Here is an 18,344-nt window from a genome sequence, read left to right as displayed (position 1 = left end):
ATTAACACTTTTTGAAAAAACTTCAATTTTCTTCAATTCATACACAAACTTATTGAACCGGTTTTAGGATCATTTCATTTTCGATACTAGTAATCGGAAGAAAAAAGATATTGTTATAAAATCGCCTGAAAATAGCTGTTTTAGATACAGAAAATGTCGATATTGATTTTATATCTTGTCCATTGCTGTGAGAAGCGCAGAAGAAATTTGTTTTCGGATAGTATCTCCCATTTCTCGATAATGTTTAAAATATATGCATGCTAAAGCTGAATTTCTCCACATATCGGTTGTCTATCCTGATCTTTGTACTCTTTGAAACAAAGTGTTCTAATTTTCTGATCATATGGTATTTGTTTACATTTGAGAATGACAGAACGATGTTCCCGACGCTCGTTATAACAGTTTTGGCCCACCGAAAGGGGGTCAACTTTTTGATAGGGATTTTGTACGAAGATCCACTTATGTTATGTGCTGCGCAGCATTTTAAAGGGTCCACTACGTTAAGTACGTTAGGTATAATGGACGTTAGACATAACGGATGTTGGGCATAATGTACGTTGGGCATAATGGACGTTTGGCATAATTCTGCTTTCTTTATCTCATGGGCTGTTCTTTGGGTCATTTTATGCCTAACGTCCATTATGCCTAACGTCCGTTATGCTTAACGTCCATTATGCCTACCGTCTTTATGCCTAACGGGGTTCATCCCATTTTAATTAATGAATGAATAATTTTCAGAGAAATCCAGCAGTACAACTATTTCACTTTGACCTAAAGTACTTTTTTTGTTTTCCAAAAAAGTGCATAGCTGCTTGCACATAATGTCATGAGATATACCGTGGAAGCACCATATTTGACGCAGGTTCAAACTTGGCGCACTCTCAAATCAAATGATGCAGAAAACCTATTATATCAACGAATCAAGCTAGATGGCTTTATTTGCTCTTCTTCTTTGCATATATGGCATAAAAAGCATATTATTGATGAAGAATCAACGTACCCGAATAAAATATATGGAAGTCATACCCATAATGCGTAAATTTTTTTTTTCTTTCTTAGCCACAATGCTAAGCATCGAATGATCATTTTTTCAAGCAAAATATTTTTTTTTGAGAATCTTTTACCCCTACTTACAAACAGCTGAGCATTATGAGTAAGCTTTACCTTTTACGTTGAACATTGCAACATTCGAACGCATTTTTCAACCCAAAATGTTCTGCGTCAAATTAGGCTCACAATGCATTGTGATGTTCCTAATTAATCTTATCATACGAATAGACAAGGTAGTGCTAATAAACCTCAATAATAGTATTAGGAAAAGCAATATGTATTCATTAACTAACTCTCAACTACTTTAAATATTAGTCAACATTGGATCATTCCACTAAGTGTCCAGCCCATGATAGTATGTCTTATGCTGCCTTCGGTTTTGATGCGGTTATTTGACGCGTTTCTTACAGGTATTTGGTAATTATGCTGTTTTTATATGCTAGTGCTAGAATTCTTGCGGGAAAACAATATTTTAATATAAATTAGTTTCATATAATTCAATTTTCTTACTTTGTACGAAATTCTTACAAACCAAAACAATGAACACATTTTCAAATTGTTACTCTGTCGCTTTCCTGTCGCTACTAGTCGTGCAACCCTGCATATGAAATCAAACAAAAATATGGCTGCCTTTCTCATATAAGCTTCAGTTTATGTTAATAGTTTATTGTAAAAATGTATATAGATGGGCAGCTCATATGTTTTTAGATATATCTGCCGGTCACGTAACACTTGCTGATTGGTAGCTTCAATGTGGTTCTAAAAGCGTTCATATACAAGTTGCGTTTTCTGTATCCTTCTCAGTTTAGACAGAAGCTATATGAACTTTTCAGTTTATAGATTCAAAATTGCAGATTACCTAAGAAAGTTATGTTTTTATTACAAATACAACAGACCATGGTAGGCTGGTTATGTAATGAAATGTAAAAGTTAATTTTCCTTAAATATGTCACAGGAACATAATTCCCAGAAAAGTTAGATAATTAACCTTTTGTCTGTGCTCTGGGGTCAATATGACCCCAGGCCACTTTGAGTGGCTGCCATTTTTTTAATTTTCAACCGATTCTCCTAATTTTTGGTAGTTTGGTAAAACTCGCCGAGATCTGTCTCCTAGGTGCAAATTCACTTCAAAAATCTTGAAAATATGCGCTACAGTGTACTTTTTTCAAAAAACTTACGTTGTCTGTGCTCTGGGGTCAAATTGACCCCAAATTGAAATTGCTATAACTTTTTTAATGCTTGGCCAATTTTGGATTTTTGGGGCTGTTTCGAAAGATAATTTAATCATCTTTCAGGTCGTTACTAAAGATTGACTATAGGTGGGCGGGTACATCGCGGGGAGGGGTTTTCGTAAAAAGGGTACAAAAATAGTGATTTCTCATGCTTATTTTACTTATATCTGAGAATCCTACCCATTTTGAACTGCACCTTTTCAAAAAGGTTATGCAGGAAGGCGTGTGCTTCGATATGAGGCATTGATTAGTTTAGAGCTTGGTCGCTAGGTGGCGGTATATTTGAATTCATTACTTTAGACTACTCAAGTAATTCCGATATATGGAATTTTCCTCATTGTAAATATTCTTATCGCACAAATTTGAAATTTGTAAAGATGACGTCTTTAATAAAGTTCGTCTGGTGGGAATGGACTGTCATATGACGAAATGAATAATTAGGAAATTTACAAATAGGCGGCGCTAGCGGACTTGCAATATTCTTGCATATATGAAATATTGCTTTAGCTTGAGATCCCTCATACCTACACTCAAGTTGTATTCGGCAACATTGTTCAGGATGTCTAGAACTACAAAGCGGTGCTCAATATAATGAGTACGTCTTCCAATTTTTGAATTTGTGCGATAAGAATATTTACACTGAGGAGAATTCTATATATCGGAATATCTTAAGTAGTCCAAAATAATGAATTCAAATATACCACCACCTGGCGGCCGAGTTCTAAACTTATCAACGCCTCATGCCAGAGCACATGCCTTCCTGCATAACCTTTTTAAAAAAGGTGCACTTCAAAATGGGTAGGATTTTCGGATATAAGTAAAATAATCATGAAAAATCACTGGTTTTAAACCCTTGTTCACTAAAACCCCTCCCCGCGATGTTCCCGCCCACCAATAGTTAATATTTTGTAACGACCTGAAAGATGATTAAATTATCTTTCGAAGCAGCCCCAAAAATCCAAAATTGGCCAAGCATTAAAAAAGTTATAGCAATTTCAATTTGGGGTCAATTTGACCCCAGAGCACAGACAACGTAAGTTTTTTTGAGCACAGGCAGAAGGTTAAAATACCTATCTGCAGAAAAAATTTCATCGATTTCTGAGATGAGGTTTTTTTGTAATATCGATTTTAATTTTAAAAACTTTTTTTTTCAGTGTAGAAATCGGTTTTTATTTTTTGGATATTCTCCAAAGAACTTCTGGGAATTTCACGACAGTCCGCCATATAACACTTTTTTGTAGGTCTTGTCATTTTAGAGACACATCGATTTTTTTAAAAGTCAATTAACAACAAATTAGGCCCTTATCAAATGTTACTCTTGACAATTTTTGAAAAACCAAGTATGCAGAGTGGCCTAGAAATACCTTAACATTTCCGTCAAACTTGATTCCATCGCTGCGCATTGGGTTCTTCTTTCGCTTGCCTGATGCTTGTTTACCGCCTTAGTCTCCATGGTGACAACTTTAGTCAATCCCGCAATTGCTCTCTTCTGTTTTTCTTTCCGTTGTTCTGCATCTTCTTGTTCTTTGCTTTCCTGGCTTTCCCTTTGACATAATTCTGCTCTGCATTCTACTGTTGTTCCATCCAATGTTTCTTCGATAATTTCCTCCTCGATTACGACTATTTCCTCGGAGAGCAGAGGCACTCCGGATTCCACGACTCCTGCATAGGTAACGACCTTTTTCCATTGTGGACACGCATCTCTATGATATCCCTCCAGGTTGCACAAGAAATATTTATTCTTCAGACCCTCATAGAAAACCTTCACTTTCCAGCTACCTATTTGCAAAGACGGCGGATTTTTTTTTGCTACCTCCATATAAACACCCCGGACACCGGTGTGTAGGTGATCGAGGCCCAAACCGATCGGAAACTTTTCTCGATAAATCTTTCCTGCTTTCCCGTATCCTGCGAGCACCGGTATCAGAATGTTGTCGGGTACTTCCAGCGGGAGATCGAAAATTCGTACATATGTAGTGTTTTTCCGGCAATAAACATATGTACAATGTACATCGATTGTCTTTCCGTTGGAGTAATGAAATTTGATTACTCCCTTATTCTGTCTTAAAGTTTTCTCCTTCGCTTGCAGTGATTTATATTTTACGCATAAAGATTTTTCTTGTGGTTTTTTGTACACTGCTTCCAATTACATTGAAAGCAAAAAATTACAAAGCAAGAAAGCATCTGACTTCTAAGGTACTATTCGAGATAGTTTCTGTAAGGTACGGTTAATTCGTGTCTCCAGGATTCTCATCTGCCTCCTCAGAGTCACTGCATGAAATAGTATCTGTGGGTCCACGTGTATTTGTTTCTTGATAGTTGGTCCGCTGTCGCTGTTCTTGCAAGTAGCGCATTGCTTGCTTTTCCAACTTGTTCTTCGGTTTACACTTCTTGCAGATGTCGAATAGATCTCCTATCGAATCAGAAAAGTATTGCCTCTTCTCAAGTTCAGTCGTCGACATTAGCAGCCTATTTTTCTGTAGATCTCTCCAATTTTTATAGTAACGCAAAATTTTAAATTCAATTGTCCTATTACCATTCGCTTGATTATTTTTTTTCCATACAGCTATCAACGCTTCTGTTGTTATTTGCGCACTTTGTTTAGCAGTTTGATTCTCGGCTCGCAAATGAAACATAAACTTACGAAGAACTTCACCATACGACGGCAAATTAGATGACTTGGGAAACAATGGCAAATATTTCCCAACAAACAGAATATCCTCCACTTTATGAATAATAATAATGTACAGTGCAACTGCTTTCACTTCTAAAGTTCAAATAAATTCTGATAATGGGAAAACCTAGAAAGGAAAGAAATAAAGTTCTGTTTAATTTTTAGCACCCCTAAATCATGTCCGATTGAGCTCATATTTTGCATGAGGTCACAATTTTACTCAGTCACTGAGTAGGTGAAAGCTAGCTTGCATACATTCCATTGGCACCCTACTGCCTATCGACTCGATGTTGCGAAGAAATGAATATAAATTGTATTGTGCGAGATTAATTCGTTCTTTTCGACCTTTCGTCTCTTTCGACCTTATGTCCCGGTCGACGTTTTGTCCTTTCGACTTTTTGTCCCGTTCAACTTTTTGTCCTTTCGACCTTTTGTCCCTTTCGTCCTTTTGCCCTTTTCGACAATTTGTCCCTTCGACCTTTTGTCCCTTTCGACCTTTTCTCCATAACCAACAAAAACAACCATTAATTCAGCCGTCTAAGACGAGTTTAGTACTCTCCATTCAATTCCACCAATTATTTCGATATCTTTGCAGATACGTATTTCGACCACAACTGTGTGATCGTCTTCAGTGTCTCGTACTTGACTCGACTTAATGGAAGTACTAAACTCGTCTTAGACGGTTGAATACATTCCACTAAAAAGAGCTCAAAATTTTTTTTCTGAATCATTAATTGAAAATTTAGCTTGTCATAAGACGAGTTTGTACAATCCCATTGAATTCCACCACTGAATTGTATCTTGACAGATACGTATTTCGACCTCAGCAGTAAGGCCGTCTTCAGTGTCTCATACTTGACTCGACTTAAGTCGTAAGTCGTAAGTTTTCGGAAGAAGTGAAGAGTGAAGACATTCCATTAAAAAACTCAAAATAATTTTCTTAATGAAAATTTAGGTCTTTTTAGACTTGGATGCCAAAAATGTCCTCAATCTAATCTAATTTTGTATGAAAAACAGCGAATGCGTTATAATTATTTCCTGGGGCGTCGGTCTCCCTCTTTAGTGGGACAAAAGCCTCCACTACTGCCCTGCGATCGATTCCTATTAGGTCGATGTCATATTCGTTCGAACTGCTATGGTAAAATCGTTAGAATTTCTTCGGAAATTCTTCTGAATTTTCCCGGAAATTCGTTCGAATTTACGCAGCAATTCGTTAAAATTTTTTAGCGGCCACCCAACAAAAGTCCCATTTACCAAGTACAGGCTGTTGATTCTCATCAACACTAGAGAGTTATTTAATTTATTCAAGTCACTCTAGAACATGCTTGTAATTGGATGTCAAACCCCAATTTCTCAATCATTTGAAAATCTTCGAGTCGATGTTGTTGGTCTATTGAATTACCAACCGTCTGGTGTGCCTTTTTGTAACAGTTTTTGCTACACTATTAGGCTCACAAAGGATCAAACGAAACTGGTTTGACCCAGACTGGACGCCGGTTTGCCATCATCTAATATTAACTTGTTCTTCTTAATGTTTCGCAAATCCTGTGCTGACTTTCGCTTTAGCCAGCACTCAGTTAGTGACGACGGTTAAGACCCGAGCTTTTTTTTGTGCCTTATCGAAAATGGATGAACGAACAAGGATGAGAACAAGATTAAATACATCGGCGAAAAGGACGATGATGCAGACGACGAACGCGGTCCGTGGAAGTACGGACAAGATGAGCATGAATTATGCAGATTGTCGCCAGTTTGGTTGTTAACTTGCGAATTTTCCCGCTTGCCATCCGGCCGACTAGCCGGCGCGCCGCTCCGGCTGACAGTTCGGAAGAAATCGATTGAAAAATGTATCCATGTTCAAATCTGCTGCGACACGCTGTGAAGGAAGCAGCTGCGAACGAAGCAGTCTTGCCTCAGCAGTATCGTTCGATATTAGATATTCTGAGTATACTTAGTGGCATAAGAAGCATATGAACATTTAAGCCGATTAACGCACTTTTTGCTTTTTCATACTGTTTGCTTTTTCCGCCTACAAGAATACGACCCTTTTATACAAAAAAATCTGTTTTAAAAGTCTGAATAATCCTCATTTTCTCGTACATTAGTGATACGAAAAGCATATAGGAAAGTTCAAAAGTAGCATTGATGGGTTCTATTATTTACCTTATATTCATTACAAAATTCCCTGTGCAGTTTTTTGTAAGCAAATCGGATGATGAAGTGTCAAAAAAGCGGTTTTTAAAATCGACGTTGAAAAATTCATGTTATGGCCATAATTTTTCATCACATTTGGGCGATAAAGCAATTTTTTCAGAAATATTCGATAAACACAAGCGAGCAAATGCATTAAAGTAAGCGCTTAAAAGCAGTCAAATTCATTGTACATATCCACAATAATTGTAATCTTTGGTTACAAATATGGGATAAAGATAATACCGTCAACTAGGGGGAAGATGATCATTTTTAAGACAAAACATGCAATAAAAATGTGTGTTTACATTTTAAATCGAAACAAATATTTTCAAAACATGTTACATGTACTGCTATACGTTGCAATAATCAACAACTTTAGTTTTCTGAAATGCGTTCTCATTTATTAAAAAAAATTAAATTATCACACATTTTTTGAGTAATCTGGTTTGGGGTGAAGTTGATCAAGACAGCTCTATTAAAATCATTATGACCTAGTAGTCAAAATACACTAGGTTATTTGTATGAATGTTGAATTTACTACGTAAAGAAGTCTACGAAGTCAATATTTGAAACGAAAATAGCGTCATTTATGACTATCTCTCTTTCTTCCACAAAATACATTTTCATGATTATAATCGAAAAACTCGGATTTCTACCTAGCGGTAACATTACTTGAACGGAGAATATTGTTGACTACCGTTTCATAAAAAAAATTGGCACTTTTGACTGACACATCAAATGATCAACTTCACCTCAATGATCATCTTCCCCCCAGTTGACGGTACATCAAATCAAAATTCTATACGAGCTTTATTATAATGCTTGAAATGGAATCATACTTAGTCATGGGAAGTTTCTTGATTTGCATTCATGAGCAATCGATAAAGTCCTTCATTATTTCAAATGCATTTTTAATCTGTTTCCTGCTCCATTTTCAACTATTAACCCTTCACTGAATGCTATTTAAAACTGCAATAATGCTTGCATTCAAAAGCACGCTATAACCAATGCTAGGAGCAAACCATCCCACAATGACGTCGGAGCGTACCTTTAATGGGGGCACAAATTACTTTTACGACCTCGTTCATATCTCATCCACTCGGACGGCGACCGGAGGGCAATTCAATCAGTGTAAAAAATGTGCAAAAGCTAACAACGTTTGTCCGTTTCGTGCAAATATTAACCCATTTCCCAGCGGGAGCTGTGCTGAGTGGCGCTCTGTGAACGAACTCTGGCTAAACTTTTCGCTAGGACCTGGTTAACTCAGTATTCAATGCGAGGGAATTTTCTTTCGATCGGTCTTATGTTGAAGCCAGAGAAGCATCTTCAATTGTTTGAAATACCGTTTGTCTTATCTCAGTCTTAAATCATTCACTGCAATATTTGTTTTCATGTATTTTTTCAACTTTAAAGAAAATATACAGAATTCGGTGATTGAAAAACTTCGTGTTGATTTTAACGTTTGACGTCAAGTTACGTTATTTTATACGTGAAGTAAAACTTGATCAGGTTCATCGCAAAGCCGACTTAGTAATTTTCGTAAATATGGCACGCAAATATAACCCTTCCTTTGAAAAACTTCGATCCCTTCGAAAAGTTGAACGTCTACTTCAGCTTACTGCCACTAACGCAAACTGCATTATAAGGCACTTAGCCCTCACATCGCACATCATTTAATATATGGCTGCTGCTGTTGCTGCTGGAGCACCAAACTGTGATGTGCAAGTTCTCGTCGTCGTGTCGTCTAGATGGTCGCTGTCGCTTACGAAGGCAAAAAAATATCGGGTCTCCTTCGCCGTTTTATGAGCCATTATACAACATTTTAGAGCGGGGCTGAGTACCTACCGGTTTGAGTGAATAGTCGCTTTTCCGACCCACCCACCGTTAATCGAGTGATAATGTGCACTGAATGCGTTCAGAAAATTGTTAGTCATTTAAATGTTTAATTGGCTATTCGTCACATTTTTTATAGTTAGTTTTTTGCAAACTCACTTAAATTTTTCATATAAAAGCCCACAATGCCCCATTTGCACCGACTATGGACAGGGTTACAATTTTGCATTTAAATAATATCTTTGAAAGTAGAACGCAAAAAAGAAATCTGAGTGCTATAAACTACTTCACCGCGTTAGATGTTGCAATTAAAAATTAAATTGGATAAGATGCATAGGTACCTTGGCTTTGATAGTTGCTTCGTGTGGACTGACGATGTTCTGTCCAGGATTGTGTGACTCGCACTTATTTACATTGTTAACACTTAATGAATCATCCTCATTAAGGTAATTAAAATAATTTTCAGATGAGGTTTAACAAACAAACAAATCAAAGTTTACTCCTTTCAATAGATGATTTTCAATATGCAATGACTTTCCATAACGTTCAATTATCTTTTGAATCCAAATTCCACCGAAATGAAACCTAATCAAAAACTAACTTCACTTGTAGTCAACAAAATCGTGCTTACCAGATGGATTCAATAAATACAAAATTATCTAACATCCCGGATTTATTAATTGGCATCAGAAAATCATACTCTCGTCCAAATTTCCAAGTTTTTCTTGAAAAAAAGACATGATGGCCCTTGTTACGATCGTCAAACGTCGTAGCGTTATAAACAAGGAACATAATCATATTTATTCATTGGATTTTTTAATTGAAATTAATGTATTTTCTATTTTATGTCTTACACATTATTTTGGCAAGATAGCCTTATCGAGGCATCGGGTAATTTATAAAGTTTGATAACCTAACTACTATTTACACTAATATTTAAAATAATAATTTCAGTAGCCGCTAGGTTGCGAAGGCCGACGGAGGTCCTTCGTAGCTTAATTGGTTAAAATCACCAGTCTATCGTACTGAGGGTCGTGGGTTCGAGTCCCACCGAAGAAAAGTTTTTAACTCCAATACATTTTTCAAATCAAAATCTTCCACATAATGTACATTTTAACATCTGCGTTTTCAGAAAATTGTAAAATAATTAATTTGATATCCTAGATTGGAACAAGCGCCCTAATCGCAACTTGGTCCGAGAGTGAGTGGCGAACCCTAAACCGATCTTTACGCTCGCCAAGTCGTTCTTGTAGTGTTTTAATATTGGCCAGACGGACTGGGAGGGGTGTCGATCATCCTCAGGAATTGGTATTGAACCCGTTGAAGTTTGACGTGATGGGTTTTAGCGTCATGGCGTGTTCGATCACAGAGAGGATGATTTTCTTGTATGTAGACAGCAAGCTTATTTTTCAGGGACAAGGATAACCGGCGGTTGATAAAAGGGTACAGCAGTTTCAATAGAACGTTACACTTCGTCACCGTCTTGTCAACCTGTTGTCGGAAACTAAGCTTGCTGTCGAGAGTCAAGCCAAGGTAGTCGGCCTCATTGGCCCATTTCAGAGTCGTGCCATTGAGGATGATTTTATAGTTCCCAAGCGGAAAAGGTTTATGTAATTTAGGGTGGGTGAAAATGATGACCTGGGTCTTCGTCGCGTTGATACAGATACTCTGTCAGGGCATCCAGGCTTCGTTGGAGTTTTGCCACAAGCGCTCTGATGACTCTACCGTTGTAGACGATGGAGGTGTCATCTGCGAACAGAGACAGAATGCCGCCTTCTGGAGGTTATGGCATGTCGGAGGTGAACAGATTGAAAAGCAGGGCCCCGAGGATACTCCCTTGGGGGACGCCTGCGACGATGTCATGTGCATTGGAGCTCACTCCGCTGATTGAGACCCGGAATGTACTTGCCGACAGGTAATTATTGATGATTTTTGCCAGATAGCTGGCAAGATTGTGGCGATGTAGTTTGAATACCAGGCCATCATGCCATACATTGTCAAACGCCTCCCCAACATCGAGTAAGGCCATTGCGGATGTTTCAGAGCCAAACTTGTTCCGTCTGGGGACGTTCGCAACTTGGGTCAGATGGTGCACGGTGGATCGACCGCGTTGGAAACCAAACTGTTCCTTTAGCAAAATGTTGTGATGTTCGGTAGACTCAAGAAGTCGGCTGTGAATTGCCTTTTCATACAGCTTGGATAGCCCTGAGAGAAGGCTTTTGAGTCAGTAGCTTTTAGGGGAGGACGGATCCTTCACAGGCTTCCGAATGAGGATGACTTTTGTTGACTTCCAGGACGATAGGAAATAGCTGAGACGGAGGCACTGATTAAAGATCTCGAAAAACGGAGCACTCATGTGTTTGAGATCAAGATTCAGGATGCCGTCGAAGCCTGAGGCCTTTATGTTTTTCGTTTATGACAACTCCTCCGAGAAGTCGTTGGGATTAACATCAATGTTGTTAGCATGCTCTTTAAATTCAGCTTCGTGTGGACTGACGATGTTCTGTTCAAGATTGTTTGAGCTGACAAAGTGACAACCTAGAGCCATTGTTGTCCAATGGGATCAAAGGTGGAATGGGCTGCGGTATGGATTTTAGAACTTTGAACAACTTCCAGAACGGCATAGCACAGTCTGGAAGAGCGCGGACCTTATTGGAGAAATCACTATTCCTGAGGTCCACCATTCTGGCCTGGATGCCTTTTGTTAAGCGATTGCAACGTGTTTTAAGCGCTGGAAGCCCAATACGCTGGTACTGCCTGCGAGTGACATTTCGTAAACGGATTAAATTTTTGGCGAGTGTATTAATAATTAAGATTTTGCTGTCGGTTGTTGTTGCATGTTGTTCACGGGCCTGAGAAATCACCTCTTGGATGGAATGGAGCTGGTCTTCGATTTCCGCCAGTATGGCTGGTAGTTGATGTTGTCGTCCACACATCTTTGAAACCGGCCCTAGTCGACATGTTGGTAGAGCTGAGCTCCTAGTAGACGACCGCTTGAGAGATGTGGTCGTTCTTATGTGAGCTGTACAAGTCGATTGTGACAGTGATGAACTCTGATTCCAACAAGGAAAATCACTATAATAAAGATAAAAAAAAGTCGATTGTGGATTGGACACCGGACCGACACAGCCGGATAGGGGAATCCGGGCTCAGGATCGTATAGTGACCTTTCTCCATGTCATTGCTCCATGTGGTCCGTTTTTATTGCCACGACTGTTGCCCCAAGCTTTATGCATCGCGTGCACGTCACCGGCAATAATATACTGACCTTGTCTCCGCGTAAGCTTGACGATGATCTATTGGCTCACTATAAGCTGGAAGCTTGTCAGCAGGCGACAGTTGATGTTGTAGCAAAGAGCGATGCCCACACCACCTCCCCCGGTCATGCGGTTGAGTCGTACGATGCGAAAGTCCGGGATATTGGCGTTCACGGTTTTAAGTTCGTTTCGGTGATGAACGCCACGTATATTTCCTTCTCTTCAAGGAAATCCTTCAGCCCGATGGTTTTGCTCTTAAGCAAGCAAGCGTTCCAGTTGACCAGGCCCACCCAAACAGCCATTTTCAATGATGAGCATGCCAAGAGTGAAGACCTGCTTGAAACGGGTTTTATATCCGCGCAGCAGAGTGGCGAGCTGTCCGAAGATGGGCATCAGTTCCTCCGCAGTTTCTGTTTTCCGGCTGCCGACGGAATCCATGAGGACGGTGCTGGAGCTTGAACCGACGCATCTGCTGTTGCCAGTCGCAGTTCCCCTCGTTGAGTACAGAAACACGGTTCTTCTTCGGCAGGATCCTGATGGTAGCCTTCTTACAGAATTCTAGGAATTCCGCCCGCTTTGGACAGTCCTAGGTTGTGGCCCGATGTTTGTCGCCGCAGTTGGTAAACTTGGGATCGGACACCTTTATCATATCGAATGGGGTTCGCCGCACTTGTTACAACGTGGCTTCATGCAACAGTTCCTGGTGCCATGCTCAATGTTGAAGCAGTTGTTGCACTGCGTGCTGTTGCGGAGCACTGGTCGATACCTTTCCAGTCAACGACGGTGCAATTTATAACGTTGATCAGCTTCAGGTCCTTCCAGGTGGTGGAGTCGTGCTCCAGATGAACCAGGTAAAGCTGACCGCGATACATCTTCGAATTGTCGGGACGATGCACGCCCACTGGCTTCAGGCCACAATTTTCGAGTTCTGCTTGGAGCTCCTCTTCCTTCATGTCGTGGAGTCCTCGCAGCAAAACCTTGAGCGGCTTCATTCCGGGGTGGTCCTGAATGTAGTACTCATACTTGTGGACCTTAAGGAACTCCACGACGGATTGATGAATGTCCTTGTTTGCTGGCATAGTATATTTACAGAGCCGAAAAGTATATTTCAGCCACTTCGCGATCAGTTGGCGAAATTTTGGGTGCAAATCTAGCGAATCGCCCTTCACAAACTCAGACGGGCGCTTCTCCTTCCGCTTTGGTTGTACTTGCGTACAGTTGCTGCAGAAGTTTTTTGAAAAATATCCAAAAATAAAATACCAATTTCTACACTGAAAAAAAATAGTTTTAAAAATTAAAATCGATATTACAAAAAAACCTCATCTCAGAAATCGATGAAATTTTTTCTGCAGATAGGTACTTTAATTATCTAACTTTTCTGGGAATAATGTTTCTGTGACATATTTAAGGAAAAAAAGTTTTTCTAACAAAAACTTTTTTCATTTCCATATTGAGTGAAAATTTATCAGCGTGTTTTATGTCTACAGCGCCAATTATTGGTTCAGCAGCCTATCATCAACCAACGACACATTTTGGACGTATAAAAATTTGTTTTGGAAGCAATTTAGCACAATCTAACATAATTGTGGACCAACATTTGAAAAGGGTTTATGTTCTATTTGACTTTGTGTATCGAAGTAACTTAAAAACAATTTCAAAAAAATAATTACTTTGAAAACGGGCAATGTTGCCGAAACGAAACTGAAGTGATATTTAATTGTAATAGTGGAAGAGAAGATGTAGGTTTTTCAGCAAAGGCTAACCACTGAACAGTGTAATTTAGAAACCGTTATAAAGCCTGTAGATAATTTTGTATCGTATTTTATTGAAAAAATTGATAAACTTATAACTTATGACATTATTTGCAAACAGCAATACACTTGTACTGTTAGATTTCTCTTAAAATTATTCATTCATTATCAAAAATGCTGCTCAAGGTTGGAATAATTCCCAGGCAAAAATACATCTGTTCGAAGCAGTGGCGTAGCCAAAAAATTAGTCTGGGGGGGTTTTCTGAACATTTTTTCTTCGAAAAAAAAATTTCTTCTAAAAATTTTGTCCTTGGGGGGGGTTTTATGCCCAAAACCACCCCCCTGGCTACGCCACTGGTTCGAAGTTCACTTTAAAAGAAACGGTTAATAAGAAAACGTTAGCTTTATTAATCAGAAGTAATGACCCATGACACAAAAGCTGTTCACTTATTCATTTCAAAATTAATTGAATTTTTGAAACAGTCGATCGATTTTACAAAAAATTACTTTTGTGTCTGGGTGAGCTGCAGCACATTATAAAAATAAAAAGAACTTTGCAAGTCTGTGTAATATCAATTCGAAACATGGCTTAGGCCCTTGCGAAGTTTTTGGTGGCAACGAAAGGCAAAACGAGCCAGTCTTGCCTAAGATTATGGAAATTACTATTAGGACTCCTCGGGAGTTGTACGAATAGGCGAATGGGCACGTTTTCAATAAAACAAAAATATCACTGAATTCATTTCTGTTATACCACGAATGAGCAATACCGGGGATGACAATGGGTTTGGGGGGTGAGAGTGGGTCATCGCTCTCACCGCGAGCCTGGAGGACGTAGAGCAAAATCGTTCAAAAAGGTCTCTTATATTTTTGTCTTCTTGTCCTCAGATACATCCATTCTACAAGCATTCTAAATAGTTGAAACAGTGACCCTTTCTCACCCCAATTTGACCCATTGTCACCCCCGACGATGGTACTCAACAAGAGTTTGATGAACTTTTCAAAAAGCAAAACTATAATTGGCATACAAAGCTTCATTCTTTTTACCAATCGCTCATAATAAAATCCTGGCTAAAATATTCCAACTCAGATGAAGAAATTTCATCGATTTCTGAGATGAGGTTTTTTTTGTAATATCGATTTTAATTTTTAAACCTTATTTTTTTCAGTGTAGAAATCGGTTTTTATTTTTTGGATATTTTTTCAAAAAAACTTCAGGGAATTTTATGACAGTTCACCATACAACACTTTTTTTGTAAGTCTTGTAATTTTGGAGTAACATCGATTTTTAAAAAAAATCAATGAAAAAAATTAGGCCCTCTTCAAATGTTACTCTTGAAAAACTAAGTATGCAGAGTGGCTTAGAAATACCATATCTTTATGCCCACCAAGTTTCATTCGATTCTGAGATGGTGCTGCCAACCGCTGGGCGAGTTGGCGCGAAATTCGTCACTTCCGTACGTGCTGCTGTCACAAACTGGAATGATGAAGGGGTGTTCCATTTATCCTGTATGGGTCTATTTGGAGACATTGTCAAGAAAAGCTGGGGTTGTACTAACTGCGTTATAGCGACATGGGTCCGACGAACTGTTGCGACTTCGGAAAACGACATAAAACGGTATGATGACAACCCCCAAGTTGATAAGAAATATATCATGTTTGGTTTTATGAAGGGCTTGAAAACCATTATTCGCTCTACAGGACTTCCATAAAACTAGAAAAAAAAACTAAAACTCAAATGCTACTGGGGCTTTTAATACAGGTCAACGAGAAGCCGATCAGTAATATCATAACCAGTACGCGCACCGGACTAGCGATTCCTCCAGCAAATGAAGCCCAAAAATCTGCCTGATCAAAATCCCATCATTTTCGTACACGAAAATCGGTGACCGGTCAAACGAAGTCCAATCAGCAGAAGGAGCTGTGGGAGTTTCCTGGCGGGGACAGTCGTAGTACAGATCTTCCGGTTCTGGACGTCGCAAAAGCAGTATCAGAGTGCTCCATTTCGCCGTCGCAGAAGTCAGCGATAAATCTTGCAAAGCTAGAGCTGATGCGACTACTGAAGGAAAGATAATTTCAGAAGCAGGAGGAAAAGCGGTGAAAAATCGGTGTTGAGATAGCAGCGGATGAGCATCGCATGTACCCGAAGGAGAAGTAACGATTGCTTGAAGAAGTGTTGAGTGAGAAAGGATCAAGTAAAATAATCAAAAGGATCAAACAGTTATAGTGAAACCTCAAAGCAAGAGAATGAATGGGTACAAAAAGTTTGTCAAGTGTAGCTTGATAAATCAAAAGCGAATGGTTGTCACATGGATAATGCCCAACGTCCCGTAGGCAACATGGAGCTAACTCACACAGACGGGCGGTTCGGACAGCAACGCATTCGTCTCGAACCAGATGCGCAAACTGAATTCGCTAGCAATGCAGAAATTGGTGTGTAATTTATTCCCCGTTCAGCGAACCTGCCATTTCATTCAATAGCCAGCTGTAGAGCAGTCATCGCAATCTAGATTCTCCAATCGCTTCCGTCAAGGACTGCCTTCGTATCCGGTTGGCAATCCATATACTTTAGTTTTTTTCAATTCCACTACATTTGATGGACAGGTCCAACCGAACCTCCAAAACGGCATCCAAGGCTTCCCCGAAGAGTATCATGACGAGACCAATTATAGATTTCCCGGTCCCAAGTGCCGACCTAGGAGGATAACCTAGTTCGGCTGCAGAAGAGCCTAAAAGGTAAAGGTTATGAAGCCGAAAAAATCGTCTCCCATCGTTTCCCATTCTACCACTATCGCTCAAACTCAATTGGGCACACCATCGTAATTTCCGAAGTACATCCTTTCCAGAAAAGAAAGAATTTTTGAATGAATTTGTGAAGAAATTCCTAAATGTAATTTCAAAGGAATTCCAAGAATTTCTTTCCAGAATTTCGAACGGGATTCCTTGAGGAATTACTGGAAGAAATTGTTTGAGAATATACTGAAATAATTGCTGATGCAATTCCTTTAAAAATAAATTGAAGAAGTTCCTAATTCAATTTCTGCAGGAAATCCTAAGGCAATCTGCAAAGGAATGCATAAAGAATTTCTTGATTCTCTTCTTAAAGAATTTCGTGAGGTTTTCCTGAAACAATTTCCGTAGGTATTCTTAAAGAAATTTCTTAATGGTTTTCCGAGGTTTTCCGCAGGAATTTGAAAAAAAATCTAATGTGTCTCATAAAAGAATTCCTAAAGGATTTTCCGAAGGTATTTCTAAATGAACTTCCGAGGAAATTCGTAGAATAATTTGTAAAGGAATTCTTGAAGGAATCCCTGTAAGAAATTCCGAAAGATTTTCTGAAGGAATTTAAGTGGAAATTTAGAAAGGTATTTCCAAAAATAAATTGAAAAAATAAATTGTAATTTCGAAAATAAATTGGAAGATTACTACGAAAAAAAGAAGAAATTCCTCGAAAATTCAAAGAAGGAATTATATTTAAGAAATATCGAAAGTTATTCTGAAAGTCTTTTACGAAATCTTTTAGAAATTTCTTTATTATTTTTGGAAATATCTTCTGAAGTATATTTATTGAACTACTCAGTCATTTATATGGCTACTCAGTTTTACAATTTCACAACGAGTTTATTATGTACCCGACGTTTCGACACGGAAATTGTGTCTTTTCAAGGGGAAAATATTTCTGTTGTTTGTCGTCTAGTGTTTAGTCTAACTTGATCCGCCTGTTTGTCGAAACGTCGGTTAGATAACAAACTCTTTGTTTAATTGCATGACTAAGCAGCGGTTCACTAAATATAGTTCAATCGTACAGTCGATCCATAATCAGTAAATTCTTCTAAAGTTCCTTCAGGAGTACCTACGGATATTGTACTAATAGAAATACCTTCGGACTTTCCTTTAGTTCTTCCTATGTTTCTTTTAGAATGCCTTTGGAAATTCCTTTAGAAGTTACTTCAAAAATTGATTTAGGAATTTCTTTGGAATATGTTTTATGAATTCTGCTAGTACTTTCTCAATAAATCCCTTCTCAAACCCTATGAAGAAAGTCTTAGAATACCTTCGAAATTTCCCACGAGAATTTCTTTAGATCTCCAGGAATTGTTTCGATATTTTACGAATTCCTTCGGTCATTCCTCCAGATTTTTTAGCAAGTCTTCTAGAAATTTACCTAAACCTTCGGAGATTCATTTTGAAGGATTTTTTCGGGAATCTCTTAGAAAATGCTTTAGAAATTCTGTAGGAATACTTCGGAAATTTCATTTGGAAATTCTTTTGGGAATTTCTTCGATAATCCTTCCGAGCTTCCGTTAGAAACTCTTAAGAAAACTCTTTTGGGATTTCCTATTTCTTCAAAAATTTC

The 18,344-nt window shown here is 38.7% G+C and overlaps 1 protein-coding gene and 1 non-coding gene across 5 annotated transcripts in view; both read left to right on the top strand.

Moving 5' to 3' along the window:
- The window catches only part of LOC134218367 (serine-rich adhesin for platelets), a 428,012-nt gene that overhangs the window by 249,702 nt on the left and 159,966 nt on the right, over positions 1–18,344 (top strand). The window lies entirely within an intron of this gene.
- On the top strand, positions 9,967–10,041 carry Trnad-auc (transfer RNA aspartic acid (anticodon AUC)). The gene has a single exon. It is a non-coding gene; the product is annotated as a tRNA-Asp (tRNA).

The sequence above is a fragment of the Armigeres subalbatus genome, chromosome 2 (genome assembly GCF_024139115.2).
Source record: "Armigeres subalbatus isolate Guangzhou_Male chromosome 2, GZ_Asu_2, whole genome shotgun sequence".
Taxonomy (NCBI): Eukaryota; Metazoa; Arthropoda; class Insecta; order Diptera; family Culicidae; genus Armigeres; species Armigeres subalbatus.
Note: the sequence above shows the minus strand (reverse complement) of the source record. Positions and strands in the feature narration are given on the sequence as shown.